This window comes from Lynx canadensis, chromosome B2 (genome assembly GCF_007474595.2).
Source record: "Lynx canadensis isolate LIC74 chromosome B2, mLynCan4.pri.v2, whole genome shotgun sequence".
Taxonomy (NCBI): domain Eukaryota; kingdom Metazoa; phylum Chordata; class Mammalia; order Carnivora; family Felidae; genus Lynx; species Lynx canadensis.
In genome coordinates this window covers 39,275,738-39,288,836 of record NC_044307.1, presented here as the reverse complement: position 1 = coordinate 39,288,836, position 13,099 = coordinate 39,275,738, and the positions used below count along the sequence as shown (strand labels likewise).

The 13,099-nt window shown below is 48.7% G+C and overlaps 1 pseudogene; it reads right to left on the bottom strand.

Annotated features, from left to right (window-relative positions):
* Positions 1-1,121: 1,121 nt before the first annotated feature.
* Positions 1,122-1,840, bottom strand: LOC115514914 (annotated as a pseudogene).
* Positions 1,841-13,099: the final 11,259 nt, after the last annotated feature.

Sequence of the window (13,099 nt, the reverse complement as noted above, 5' to 3'; positions counted from 1 at the left end):
TTTCATCCTCCAGAAATACATCCTGTACCAAAACTTTGGGTATGAAAACATGACGTGAAATAGCTCAGATTGGCCCATATAGCTTCTTGTGGGAACCTGGGAACTGGGGGGCCCAGGGTACATTTCACTTAGCCTCTGTCCTGGAGATCCCATCTCTTTCCTTCTCCACCCCACCCCTCTTCTCCCCCAGCCCCTGCCCCAACGGAGATCCCAGGATGTGGCAGAACCACTGCCAGTAAATCACCCTGTGTGGACTATAAATAAGTCAAGTGGAAAGTTACACTAACAGAATGAGGACATCCTCAGTTAACACTTGGACTCTCTGCTCCCTACCAGTCGGGGTCAAGATCCAGCCTCCTCACTCCCCAGTCCCCAGAGCTGCTCAGAGGTTCTTGGATCTGAGGTAGGATTGCCTAGCCTGAAGATTTCTCCTACAGCTGCCCATAATCAGGACCAATATTGGGACTGTGCAGAGGGAGAGACAAACAGCCCGGCCCTCAGGGAGCCCCAGTCTGAGGGGGAGACACAGCCCTGCCCTCAGGGAGCCCCAGTGTGAGGGGGGAGACACAGCCCTGCCCTCAGGGAGCCCCAGTCTGAGGAGGGAGACACAGTCCTGGCCTCAGGGAGCCCCAGTCTGAGGAGGGGGGACACAGCCCTGCCATCAGAAGCCACAGTCTGAGGGCAGACACAGCCCTGCCCTCAGGGAGCCCCTGTCTGAGGGGAGAGACACATCCCTGTCCTCAGGGAGCCCCAGTCTGAGGGGGAGACACAGCCCTACCCCCAGGGAGCCATAGTCTGAGGGGGAAGACTCAACCCTGCCCTCAGGGAGCCCCAGTCTGAGGGGGAGACACAGCCCTGCCCTCAGGGAGCCCCAGTCTGAGAGGGGAAACACAGCCCTGCCCTCAGGGAGCCCCAGTCTGAGGGAGGAGACACAGCCCTGCCTTCAGGGAGCCCCAGGCTGAAGGGGGGATTTTATTTTTATTTATTTTATTTTATTTTATTTTATTTTTATTTTTATTTTATTTTTATTTTTATTTATTTTATTTTATTCTATTTTATTTTATTTTATTTCACTTATTTTTTGATATCTGATCCTATTTATTTGTCACTCTTAGAAAACCTCATTTTTGACTGGACTTAGAGGTGGAAGCTTTCAGAGAGGACAGCCTCCGTCTCTTAACAACCTGTTCCTGGTGTTTTTCTTTGGCCTCCTTCATTCTCTTGGCCAAAGGTTTAGCGTATTCTGTGGCCTGTTCCCTACTTTTCTTAGCACACTGTTTCTTCAAAGCAATACACCGACCTTTTTGTTGGAGGACATGTGGATTCACAAGACACTGAATCTTGGGCGCTTTGGTCCTGAGCTTCTTACCTCTGTGTTTAGGAGCTCTCACACTGGAGGACATTGTCTTCTTTAGAGAGACTGAAATGTTTGTGGATTCTGCCAGCCAAAAGAGGCCTGGTAGTATCAGGGAATCCAGAAATATCCTTCTCCACAACCCCCCCCCCTTCTTTTACAAAGACCAAGTTGAGAACACTGAGATTAGCACCCACAGGGCAACCCTGAACAGATTCACGCTTTCTTTCTCAAGTCTTCTTTGGTCTGTAACAGGAAGGCACCTTACTCAACAGCGGGTGGACACGGCCATGGGTCAGAACACCCTGCTTCAGGGGGAAGACTTGTCTGCCATCGTCACCACTGATTCAGGCCACAGAACCCTTCCGTTCTTCACCCAGAGCGTCAGCAGTTTCTGTGGCCATCCGCTTCTCGTAAAAGATGCTAAGTTTCATCATCCACTTCAATGAGCTCCCGGCCGCTGGTAGCTTGGAAAGAGATGTTCAGTCACCTCGGAGGTGCCACAAAAAGAGCGCGGGGGAAATTTTAAACAAACACATCAACAAACACAAGATTAGGATATTGGAGAAGAGACAGAACTTCTGGAGAAAAACTTCCCAGGGCTGTGAACTCCAAAGTTGTTTCAGGAATTCAAAGAGGCAGGAACAGGGATCTCACCCCTCCTAGATGGAATCCTCATCATCAGGGCTGGGAGCGGCTGCCCGGGAGAGATCAGCACGTTCTTCATCCTTCCTTTTCACGCTGAGCCTCCTTCTCCCCAAAAGCTTTCCATGCCCTCTCTGTTGCTGGAGCTTTACAACCCCTTTACAATAGCTTGACAAGGCCTGTGAGGAGGGTGGGCGAGGAGCATCCTCTTGTGGTGCAAGGAGAGGAAACTGAGGCTCTAGTCCAATACCCTGAGCAGCTCGGTCCAGAACTGGGCCTGGAATCCTGGATTTGGGCTAAAACTTGTGCCAGTTTCCTCTCTCATGACTCTATTTCCTCCCTTTTGAAGTGGAGAAAATTGCCATCCTTAGCCATTGTAGAGATGGAATGCATCAGGAAAGTCAAGCAATTCAAGAGGGGCCTGGCACATTGTGAGCTCTCACTGGACTGCTACTACTACCACTACTTGTTAGTAGGTGTATCTTGGGGTTCTTTCCAAAGCAGAACCTGGAACAAAGATTTGGCTGCCATTAGTTTGTTTATTCAGGAGGCGAGCTCAGGAAGTGCCAGCAGGAGTAAGGGGATGTGAGGCAGGCGTGGGGAGGGAGACAATTTGGGGTATCAGTGAGTGGCTACTACTATGGAGAAGTGGGTCTCCATCCCACTGAGGACCTCTTGGCCACTGTGTAGAACACACTACAATGGTGGTCCCACCTGAAGATGAGGACGCCAGGATATTCACCTTCTCACTCCTATGCAACACTGACTGCTACTGGCCCATTAATGCCCTGGCATTTGCGGTCCACCCTGCATGCCAGGAGAAAGCCCTGAGCCAAGTCACAAGCATTGGCAGTGGGGCCCTGTGGGCACGAACTGGGACAGTGAGTGGAGAGAGAACCGACATCTGTTACGTGCACCCCCAGCCCCTCAGGGGAATGTCACTGTCCTTACTGGCTCACACTGTACTCAGACTTCTGGCTGAAGCTCTCAAGGGAGGAACTTCATCTGCTTTGGCCACTGCTGTATCCTCAGTGCCCAGCACAGTGTGCTGCACAAAGCAGGGGCTCAGGAAACATCTTTCAAAATATGAAGACCCCCGTAATAACACTGTATAACACATCTTTATTTCTACCCATGCCTCTCAATTATGCGTGCACACCCCTCTAGGGCAGGCCTGGGACTGTGTGTCCTTGTGTCCAGCACAGTGCCAGGTACGTGGCGAGTAGTTAAGACTCAGTTGTTGATTGAATACAGGGGGTTCTTGGAACCCAGGTGTAACAGAACTCCATCTTGGACGAGGAGTGGGAACCAGAATCCAGAGCCCTCAACAAGTACAGAGCTGGAGTGGGGGGCAGGCCAGCCGCGGAGAGCCATCCAGGGAAGGCTGATGGATGAAAGGTTATGGGTGTCAAAGCCACCCAGAGGAAAGGCAGGAGATAATGTCTCACTACCTCACCAAGTTGGCTGGCCTTTGGGATTTCCAACAGAGCTGGCCTCTGGCTGGAGGAGGCCGCTCTGGAACCCATATTATACAAAGAAAGAATAAATAGGAATGTTTGAGAAAGGAAGGTCTGCAGAGGAGGCTTTGCGAGCAACAAAGGAGGAGGCCCCACCAGAGACTGTGCAGCTTTGGCAGTAATAAGGAGTCTGCAAATAGATTCGGCAGAACTGCCATAGCATGAGGGCGGGCGGAAGCAGAAGGGCAGAGGGGCTTCTGGGGGCTCCTTCAGCCTAGCGGGTGATCTAGAAGGGAAAGAACACAAGAGGTGGGGAGGGCAGCAACCACGGGAGCGGGGAGGCCCCCTTGAATGTCCTTTCCGTAGCTCCATTCCCTCCAGATGAGTCCAACCTTGCAATCTTGGCTGACTCCCAGCAGGGCATGGTTTGAAAGGCGGATCAGTGGGTCATTGTCATATGAGTGCTATCTAAAAAGACCAAATTCACTTGTCTAAAACAATATATGTTTATTTTCACCATTTTGTTTTGCTTCTCAAATTTGTTCTCACTGCTCCCACCAAGGTGTGGGGTCTGTGTCCTCCCCCCTTGAATCTGAGCTCAACTCAGGGAATGCCTGTAATCAGCACTGAAATGGCCCTTCTCTAATCTTTGTCATGCAATTCGTAAGTGTCACTTTGATTAGATACTCTGTTAATGACAGCCCAAAGCACCCTGACAGATGCAAAGGGATTTCAAGTCACATCCAAAACCAGGGAGAGAATTTTAGCCAAGGGGTCTTGCCCCCAGGGCCCCAGAGACATGCCTCCACAGGCCAAGAAGAAACAGTTCTTCTCTGATACTACCGGTCCTTAGGTGGATCTCCCTCCCTCCATCTCCATCTCTAACCAATCAGAAGAATCTCGTGTTCTCTGTCCCCGTGGCTTGCATGTCTAGCCCCATATATTTAGGACCTGTACTTCCATCAGTGACCCCTCTCCCAAACCCAGCAGTGTTTTCCAAGTCAGGGATTCAGGGAAGATCATGGTTCTGCCCTCCCGCCCTCAGGGAACCAACCAACCACTTGGCCCTACTGTACTGTTCTCCACACGTGGGCTTAGAGCCATGCGCCTCGTCTCTTACAGTAAGAAGACTCAACCCCAGCCAAGTGGGTATACGTGCAAATGACATAGGGATTTGGAGAATTACTCAGCACATCCCGGTGTAGCTCCCAGGACGGGGATCTGGAGCAAGGGGGTGGGGGCTGAGTAAAAGGCTCTGGACCTGTGGGCTCTGCGGAGAATGAGTGAGGGGATCCAAACACTGGGGGAGAAGAGGTGGCCTAGACAAACGTCCTCTGTTTACCTGTGGTGTTCATGACTCTCATACCCTTCTCCGTGTGTTTATAACTCACCCCAAAGGCATGGGATGCTATTGTTCCTTCTCTGCTTCGAGGTGCCTATCTCTCTTTGTCCCCACTTGTTATTGGGCGTGTGTGTGTGTGTGTGTGTGAGTCGCTGTTACCTTGTGTGTAGCTCTCTCTGTACCTGGTCCCTATTATTCTCTTCTCCTTCCATGCACATAGAATGTGTAGCATATACAAGGCAAGCTTTTGCTGACTTTCAGGGAGTACCTGTCTGTCTTTACCGGGTCTTCAGAAAGTCCTTCAGTTTTGAAACTCTGAAACACTTTAGGTCCAGGGGCGATAAACAACAGCACACGGCATTTGCAGGCAGATGAAATTTTCTTCTCCCAGCTGTTAAGGACGTTGGCTCCTCTGGAACACAGATTTCCTTCTCTTTCAGAGCCGGGCTTTTCAGTGGCTACCAAAGCTGAGATTGTATAATGCCATTTTCTTTAACTTCAACAAATGGAATAAATTTGCTTATGGGCTGCATGAGGACTTTGGGGAAACTATGCATTGCAGGTCACTAAAGGGACTGGCCCTCCTTGAACCCCCCAGGCCCTCCCTAGCCCCAGAGGCCAGGCCTGGGGCAGTGTTACAGTCTCTGGCCACCACCCATGCTTCTTGGCTTCCGGAGAAAGTCAGTGAGGAAAGGCTCACCTCCTCAGACATCTGCTCTATCAGCTGATTGGCAGCTGAACCCCACAGCCATTTGCCCCCCATTCCCCTATCTGGGAACTGAGCTGTCATATTCTTTTTTTTTTAAGTTTTTTTAATGTTTATATTTGAGGGAGAGAGAGAGAGAGAGAGGGCATGAGCAGGTGAGGGACAGAGAGAGGGAGACACAGAATCTGAAGCAGGCTCAGGCTCTGAGCTGTCAGCACAGAGCCTGATGTTTGAGCACAGGGCTCTAACTCACAAACCATGAGATCATGACCTGAGCTGAAGTCGGACCCTCAACCAACTGAGCCACCCAGGTGCCCCCAAGCTGTCATATTCTTAAGCATTCTGATGACTAATGTAGGAACAAAGTCCTCAGCAAACTCAGAGGGGCAGGAAACTTTTGAGCTTGGCCCCCTGCCTCCTTCCCCGCTAGGGGCATGGCATTTTCTCAAGGCAGAATAGCCTTGCAACATCTGCCTACCGACTTTCTTTGGCTCCCTTTCCGCTTGCTTAATGAAGCTAGAATGTTCCAGTTAAACCTGTGGGGTTCCAAGCTCTCTACCTGTGTATAGTTCCTGACACCTGGACGTGGGTGGGGAAGTGAAGAATGAGTGCCTTTCCCCCTTCCCGACTGGCTGAGAAAATCCAGAGCTGAAGGTCTTTGGGGTTCGGCTTGGGGTGCTAAGAAGTTAGGAACATCAAAGGCTGAGAAAGATCCCTGGGCAGAGGGGGAAACTGGCGCTTCCCCATGCACTCTTTGTCCCACCCATTTTCTCCCTGGGAAAGGAGAGGTGGAGAAGTCAGGCTTAGGGTTTATAAAATCAGTGTGGGCTCCCTTCTCTTACCTGAGCTTCAGCCTCCATGGAGCACAGAGACCTCCAGGGCTCAGGGGACCTACTCCAGTTCCATCAGCCAAAATGGCTCTACCTTGACATCCAGGACTCCAGGACATGGATTGTGGCGGGGGAAGGGGGGGTGTTGCACAGCCAAAGAAGGTGGGTCTCTGTAGCCCTGATGGGTTCTCAGAGGTCCATAATGGTATCTCTTGAATAGGAAGAACATTGGCTCTTTTGTCCAACTCATTCATGTTACCCCAGGAGAAACTAAGGCCCAAAGGAAAAAAAAAAAATAAAACACTGCCAGCACAGATCCAGTGAGACTCAGTAACTCACATAAGCACGTTTATGGAAGTCTTCTAAGCTTACTGCCTCAGACTCCAAACCCCCACCCTCAAAATCCAGGATTCTCTGCCCTGGCTGTACATTTGGACTTCAAAATACCCATGCCAGGACTGAAGCTCAGACTAATGGAATCAGAATCTCTGCAGATAGAGTCTGGACATTGGTATTTTTTTTAAGTCTGTTGAAATCTAACATTCTTCTAGAAAAGTCTATGAATGCTAAATGTACATGCTTGATGAATGTTCACAAACTGGATACACTCATGTACTCACGTAACTAGCACCCAATTCAAGAAACAGAGCATTGCCAGCCACTTGGAATCCTCCTTGGCCCCTCCCCATCTCCCCCTAAAGTTAACCAATATCCCCACATCTGACATCTGAGATTGGCTCTGCCCATTTGTGAGGCATGTCTGGCCTCATTCTTTTTTTTTTTTTTTTTTTAATTTTTTTTTTCCAACGTTTATTTATTTTTGGGACAGAGAGAGACAGAGCATGAACGGGAGAGGGGCAGAGAGAGAGGGAGACACAGAATGGGAAACAGGCTCCAGGCTCTGAGCCATCAGCCCAGAGCCCGACGCGGGGCTTGAACTCACGGACCGCGAGATCGTGACCTGGCTGAAGTCGGACGCTTAACCGACTGCGCCACCCAGGCGCCCCTGTCTGGCCTCATTCTTGAAAATTACACCTGTGGGAGGCATCCATGCTGTGGCTTGTCATTACATTTGTCCATTCTCATCGTGCTCTCGAATCTTATTGTATGAACATGCCACCTCTATCAGTTCTCTGATTGATGAGCACAAGAATCATCTCTGGCTTGGCTTACTTCAAAGAATGCTGCCATGAACATTCTTACATGGGCTTTTTGGTGGACATGTGTGTGCCTGTCTGAGGTTACACCCTTAGGGAGGTGCTGGGTCAGGAGGTATGTGTACATTTAGTTGAGACACTGCCAAGGAGTTTCTGCTGTGATTGCCCCATTTATATTCCCACCAGCAGCATGTGAGAATCCTGGTGTCTTTACACCCAGGCTAGGTCTTGGTATCAACTGTGCTTTTCATTTTAGGAAGCCTATGAGGGGTGCGGTGGGATCCCACTGTATTTCATTCTGCATTTCCCCGATGGCTAGTGAAGCTGAGTACCTGGACATGTTTATTGTCCATTTAGGTAGCCTCTTTTGTAAAGTGCTTGGTAAAGTTCTTCTCCAGACATCTGTATTTTTTAAAGCTCCCCTGGTGATACTAATATGTAACCAGGGTTGAGAACCTCTGTGTCTTAGCCATTATGGTAAGAAGCTTTCGGCTTTGGGAGACAGAATTGGTGAAGTGAGGGTGGACTCTGTGTGTGTGTAGCAAGGGCACCTAGAGAAGTTATAACCCTGGAGTCCAGGATGCCCCTTGGGGGCAGCTGAGCTGAAACCTTGAAAGCTACTTACCAAGAGAAAGTAAGAAACTCCTACCAAGAGAGGAGCAAGGACCACATCCCAGCCACATGAATACACTGTAGGTGGCCTGAGCAACAGGTGGACAGAGCCCCATGGCGCTGACCCCAGGAGGTGCTGGCTGTCCCAGAAGGCTCCCTCTGATTTAATACCCTCTGAATTAAAGGGCTTGCAGCTGGCTCGGCCCCATTGGAGCTGTCTTTATTAGGAACAAAATAAAGGAAGGTCACCGAGCCACATAAACCAGGGAAAGTGACATCAGATATCGACTGTAAGAGAGAGGGATTAATGATGGTTTGTTGACAGGAAAGCAGGAGCCAGTCCCAGCCGCCGAACCCCAGGTAGGGACCTGGAAGCAAACATTTCATTTTGACATCTGCCAGCATAGCCCAGATAATCAGATTTCTCTGGGAGGACAAGGCGAAGGCATCAATAAAAAAGGGCAGATTTATCCTCTTGGCCTCCCAAGCTTGGTATGTATGGGCTAGTCTGGTTGTCCAATCACAGGAAGACTCAGACATTGTCACTGTCACCTTCATCATTCCCAGTGCCCCCTTGGGTTGCTCAGCACAATGAGTAGGGTGGTGCTTCACAGACCCCTGCTGTCCCTGGCTTCCCAAGGAGCTTGAGGGTCCCATTGCAGGTGACAGCTCCTCAGGGCTATCTGTCTCTGCCCTGGGCACCCCTCATACTAAGACCTACTTGGATCTGATTGTCTCTTGAGCGGTAACAATCACAATCCCCAGAGTGAGAACCCATCAAGGGACAAACCCCAGACCAGGCAGCAGTTGTCATCTCAGAGATGAGTCCCGGGACCCAATGTCAGAGGCACCTGAGGGCTCCTTGGACACAGACTCCTCTGCCTGCACCTCCAAAACAATCTTCCCTACAAGTTTCACTCTGTATCCAACCTGCAGAAAAATCAGAGAAGTTTTTATTTGTTCCACCATGTTGAAAGCAGTTGTGGGTTGGTTTTCTAGCCAGCGATGTTTCTAGAAGGATTATCTAGTCCTTTCCTCTCACTGTGTATCATCATCATCACAATCCTATTTTCGAGAACTCACTGTGGACATAGGTGCTCTCACTTCGGCCCCTTCTACAGATTAGAAAACTGAGACACAGAGAGATGATGTAATTTATCCATAGCCACACAGCCACATTATGTAAAGAAATACAGACTTAGAAAAGTACAGTAACTTTATCATCATAATTTACTGAGTGCCTATGTTTATGTCAGAGGCTTTATATACTTTACTCTGAAGTCTTATAAAACCCCTTTAGGGTGGTGTATTGATTTGCTAGGGCTGTCGTGACAAAGTACCACACACTGGTGGCTTGCACAATAGAAATGTATTGTCTCACATTTCTGAAGGCCAGAAGTGTAAGATCAAGGCACCAACAGGGCCACACTCCCTCTGAAGGCAGTAGTGAAGGATCTGCTCCGGGACCCTCTCCCAGCTTCTGGAAGTTCCTGGGCTTGTGGTGGCAGCAAGATGCCAGTCTTCACATGCCGTTCTCCCTGTGAACAGCTCTCTGTGTTCCAATTCCCCCTTTTATAAGGACCCTGGTCATATTGGATTAGGGATCCACCCTAATGACCTCAACTTGATGTGATTACATCTGTAAAGGCTTCAGTTCTCAATGTGGCCACATTCACAGGTGCCCGGGGTTAGGACTTCAGCATCTTTCTGGGGCACTCAACTCAACCATAGCAGGTTGTACCTCTGCTACCAATGAGGAAAGGAAGACTTGGTCTAGGCAGCAGAGCCGGTCTGTAGAGGTGCCTGTACCCACACCTGGGGAACTTTCGGAAGCGCTGCTGCCTGGTCCACTTGAAGAGATTTATTGGTCCCCAGGGAATTCTATGTGTGCCAAGGTTGAGGCCGTCACAGTCAAGCCTGGGCAGCCCACCACACTGGTGCTGCCTGTGTCCCGGGCTGGGGGGAGTGTCAGAGCTGCCCAGATGGCAGCCTGCCAGCTCCAGCACCACCACTGTCCCCTGAGTCCCTTTCTGCACAGCGTTTCTGGTAGCCAGCTCCTTTGGGATACCTTGAGCTCATTTCTACCATCTTTAAGCGCCCTTTGCATCCCAGGTGGGTGCTTGGCTCTGAGGTTTAAGCAGGAGCTCAGCACCTTTCCTGCTTTTCCAGGGAGCTGAGGCATCTCTTCCCTGCTCATTTCAATGATCTCTTAAGATGTATCAGGGTATCAGCACAGGATTAGTGCAGAGAGATGCAAGAAGGCAGCATCACACCAGCCAGAGGATGCCCATCACTGGCAGAATGCTGGCTTCCATCTCATGGGAATGCAGGGAGTTGCTCTCCCTCCTGAGGCTGCCAGTAAGGAGTCAGTGAGTTTGGAGTCCAGGCCCAGCCCAAACTAGAGTCGTTTACTGGCGTTCCCTGTGCATAGCCCTCCAACAGCCAGCCCTTGTGCAGAAAGTCTATGAGGGCAAACCTTGCAAACCGTGCTCTTTTAGATGCTTTAGAGATGCCATGTGACTTATTTCCATCACAGGTGGTACTTGTGGGGGCAGGGCAAGATCTGGGATTCCTCCTCCAGGGTGCTTTCTGGCTATCTCTCATGCAGAGATATATATATATATATATATATATATATATATATATATATTTCCATAAGAGAATCTGGAAGGCCTTACAAAAATATATATATTAAAAGAGAATAAAATACCTTAGGAAGCACAGATAAAAGGAAAAAGGGGTAAAGGAGACAAAACCAGTGAGGAAGGTTGTGTCTGAAAGGTCCCCTCTCAGGCCTGGCTCCCCATGAAACAGAGTCCGAGGACATTAGCATCAGGAAGTTTATGGGGCGCCTGGGTGGCTCAGTTGGTTAAGTGTCCAACTTCGGCTCAGGTCATGATCTCACGGTTTGTGGGATCGAGCCCCGCATTGGGTTCTCTGCAGAGAGCGAGGAGTCTGCTTCATATCTTCTGTCTTTCTCTCTCTCTGCCTCTCCCCTGCTCCCTCTTGCATGTGCGCACAGTTGCAAAAATAAATGAAAACATTAAAAAAGGAGTTTATTAGGGGTGCTCTTGGGACCTACACTTGTAAAAGAGAAGGATAAATGGCAGGACTGGGAAGGAGTAGAAGCTGGGCCATGATTCAATCACTACAACCAGAAGTGGAATGAAAATGGAATTGGGGCAAAGCCAAGCCATTCCACTCCTACATGGATCAGTCTTTGGATGTGGGCTGCTGGGGGGCATAGTACGACATTGGGCAAAGTAGATCTCTTCAGCCAGAGGTAGAGTTGTCAGGCTGAGTGAATAAATATACGAGATGCCCAGGGAAGCTCAAATTTCAGATTACCAACAAATCCTTCTTTAGCATATATAAGTATGTCCCAAATATTACATGGAATATACTTACACTTTTTTAAAAAGAAGGATATGTTGTTCATCTGAAATTATCATTTAACTGAGTGTCCTGTATTTTTTCTGGAAAGCCTAGGGGAGGATTCATTGGTGAGCAGCTAGCAGGCAACACTGAGCAGCTGGGGGAATGGGTACCTGAGCCCTGAAGGTGGGATCTACCCAGCCCGATATTGCATCTGCCAAGGGTGTTATACATTTGCAATAATGCAGTCCAAGGTCAAGGCTCAGTTTCCTGGCATCCAAAGAACGATACATCATAACTTTAGCAGTGGCCTAGCAGTTTTTAAATCTTGGGGAATTTTGCTTAGGAGACATGAGGATTGTTTTGGTCATGAAACTTGACCAAATTTTTCCCTGTGCTTTGTCATAGTGGGCATAAGGTGATGTAGTGGACAGTTATTTGTTTTTTTAATGTTTATTTATTTATTTTGAGAGAGAGAGCAAGCAGGGGAGGGGAAGAGAGAATCCCAAGCAGACTCTACACTGTTGGTGTGGAGCCTGACTTGGGACTCAATCTCACAAACCATGAGATCATGACCTGAGCCGAAATCAAGAGTTGGATGCTTAACTGACTGAGTCACCCAGGTGCGCCCCATGCCAACTTTTTTTTTTTAATGAACTTTATTCTAATTCCAAGAGGAGGTGGTATGGCTAATGTTACATCTTGTGAAGGACAAGGTTTATTTATTCACATATTTGTTCAACGTATGTTTATTAAGTCCTTACTGGGACCCAGGCATTGACCTGGATGCGAGACATTTGGAGATGAACAAGACAAATACTGCTCCTGGCCTCACAGAGATGATAGTCTACCCAGTTGGGATCTAAAGCTTAAATCAGGATGATGACTAGGTCTCAAGAGAAATACTAATCTATTGGTATTAATGCTAATCTGGCCTTATGTGGTGGGAAAGCTTCACTATCAGTCAGAATTCCACTTAGACTCCTGTAACAGAGAGACCCCAAAATAAAGTGGCTTACATAAGATTGAAGTGTATTTTATTCCCACCTAAAAATCTTACAGTGGGTTATCTGGGACAAGTGAGACTGCCTTCTTTCCCTCACTCTCAAGGTTGCCAAGAACTCAAACTGTGGTAGGGTCACCTCCCTAAGGAGAAACAAAACAAAACAAAACAAAACAAAACACCTCGAGGCAACCTGGCTATGCATACATGACAACATCCCTCAAAACCTTGTAACATGAAACCACTTAATCAGACTGCATATTTGTGTATGTTACCACATATGGGAGACAAAAAAGTAGAAAATGTGTAAAAAACTATGCCACATGGCGTTTGGGGCTCAGTTCTTCAGGTACGAACCCAACTGAGCAGTGCCAACATGAAGAAAGTTGCTTCCTGGAAAAAAAAAGCCCTAGTGTCACGACTCTCTGTGCAAGAATCCTGCTACAAAACTTCTTCTACCTTGATGCTCCAAGATGATGGCTCATGAATACCCTATCTGCATTCTAGCCAGAGGAGGGGGAGGGGATCGCATACCTCTTCACTGTAAGCGCATAACAAGAAAGTTGCACACGTCCCTATTCTTCACTTCCATTGGGCAGACCTTCATTACATAGCCAC